The sequence below is a fragment of the Vicugna pacos genome, unplaced genomic scaffold, assembly GCF_048564905.1.
Source record: "Vicugna pacos unplaced genomic scaffold, VicPac4 scaffold_65, whole genome shotgun sequence".
NCBI lineage: Eukaryota > Metazoa > Chordata > Mammalia > Artiodactyla > Camelidae > Vicugna > Vicugna pacos.
The window spans coordinates 974389-976744 of record NW_027328746.1 but is presented as its reverse complement, the minus strand read 5'-3'; the positions used below and the strand labels follow the sequence as shown (position 1 = coordinate 976744).

The 2356-nt window shown below is 48.0% G+C and overlaps 1 pseudogene; it reads right to left on the bottom strand.

The window, feature by feature from the left end:
* Window positions 1-1042: 1042 nt before the first annotated feature.
* On the bottom strand, window positions 1043-1847 carry LOC140694610 (melanocortin-2 receptor accessory protein 2-like; annotated as a pseudogene).
* Window positions 1848-2356: the final 509 nt, after the last annotated feature.

Here is a 2356-nt window from a genome sequence, read left to right as displayed (position 1 = left end):
CCAGTGTGCAGGCTTGATGCCTTCATGAATCAAGTCTGTGTGGCACCAGGCCACCTCAAATACATGTTGATGAGGTATGTATAAGCCCTTCAACATCCCAGCTCAAAGCCCACACAAGAGCCACACAACCATCACCTACACGTCTGCAAAACACACATCATGATGAATAGCACTTTTCTTGCTCAGTAGCCGATGGCAGGGCACTGTGAGCAGACAGAGATACAGGGACACAGGGACACAGAGGCACCTCCCCTCACTCAGCTGATAACCTTCGTGCATTCCTGGGGACAGGATTGTCATAAACTGCACCATGCATTGATCCTCCTCCTAGGAAAGAAACGACAGGGTTGTCCTCAGGTTTGAGCAAGAGTGGCCGGGAGATCTCAGGAGAGCTGTTTCAGCACAACCAATAGAAACGATGGCCACCGTGACCACGAGTGACGTCCCCTGCCATCTCGGTAGGCACTTGGGCTCCTGACAAAAACTGGGCTCAGTAAAGGGTTGAGTAGAAGGCACAGACCTGAGGGATGCCCCAGCAATAGGCAGGAGGTAGGGCCTGGTTTATACTCCTCTGGGTGTATTCCAGCCTCATCCGAATACGAAATCAGAAATTTGCAAAACACCAGAGCTGGGATGGATCACCTACTCCAGACTCCTCTCCTTACAGTTAAAAGGGTGGCATCCCTGAGAGGCAAAGCAACGTGCTAAAGACAGAGCGTGGAAGTGGCAGCGCCAGATGAAACGCACCATGCCAACCCCCGTTCAAGGCCGCTAACAATGAGTATGGGGCCAAGGTTTCCAACTAGGAGAATGAGACAGTGTAAATACTTTGTTCTCCCCAAAACCCCAAATGCTTTTTAAAGGCACAAAAACTCACCTTAACTAGCTCTCTTCTGAGGGGGCTCTCTTCTGTCTCCGTCTTTCTGTCTGCCTCCATTTCTCTCTCTCAGACACAAACACATACAATTTTGTGAAAGGGGAATTCCTGCCATACAAAGACAGACTTCACATCTTCAGAAAGACACTTGACAAAACACGTTTCTCAATTCAAGTCTTTGTGTTAGGTCTGAGCAACTGGCTTATCTTCTAGAAAAATTGGTGGTTCCAAAAACAGGATATCATCTTCCCCAAAGGAAGAGTTCTGGTCCTTGTTGATGAAGTTGGGGATGTCACATTTCATGAGCCTGTTCGGCTCCTCCTGTGGCCACCTGCTGCATCTGATGGCTTCCTGGAGCCGAATATCACTGTCAAGGGCAATGGTTGAGATACCAGCTTTGGCCTTGCCCAAGTGGTCCACTTCATTGATGTAGCAGTGAAAGAGGGACCTAGATTCGTCATTGCGCTGCCAGAGAACACCTTGGGCACCAGCGGCCTTCCAAAGCCTGACACAAAGCTGTTCAGTCTGAATCTCTTCTCGGGAGACCCTGCATTGCTATAAAGAAAACCAAAAAAAAGTTTGCTCACACTCTAGCTTAGTGACCTGAAGAATCATAGTTTTTGCCATCTACTGAGTGCAAGTCCCTTCACAGAGCATGCTTACAAGCACTGGAAGTGAGAGACATCACTTCTGAACACATACAATTAAACCCAAGGCAAAAGTCTCAAGTGAGGGCCCTTGGACCATCCTAAAAAGACAACGTTCCCTGAGAATCTTCAATATTGCTGTATCGCACAACACTGTTTCTCAATGGGACACTCAGATCATCTTCATCAGAATTAGTTAAAGTGCCTCTTAAAATGCAGAATTCTGGGGTAGAGACACTCAGCGTCTCCAGAGGTAGGGACCGGTAGTCTGTATTTTCAGAGCCAGCAAGATCACTAAACACTCTCAGGTTTAACACCGCCATCTACATCGGGTCACCTGAGCATCGACAATGCTGTCTCACGGGGTGGGGGTTGTCATGTGTGTCAGTGTGCTGTCCTACCCACGAGAGTCCCCTGATTCTCAGAACTGACAGTGCAGCCCCTTTGGGCAAGAAATACCACCACTTCACAATGCATACGCAGGGCGCCCGACTGACAGATACAATCAGTGATAGGAGAGGGGACAAAACTCAGGTTCCTGATCCCTTGTTTCACTTACTATGGGACAAATGATCAATTCAAGGATAATAAATCAGTGAATGTGTGAATAACATGACTCTCGTTAGTCCCACGAGTGTCTGGAAGAGGGAGCCTGGGCACACTGAGAACCATAACAGCCCATTTACTTAATTGCCATCCTTCCCAGATTTGTGTAAAGGTTACTTCCACCAAGCCAGTGACTCCTGAAGGGCAAGAATCATGTCTGAACACACTCTCAAATCCAGAACAGAACCTGACAACAATTAGGCTCTGGAGTCTGTGTTTAGCGAGT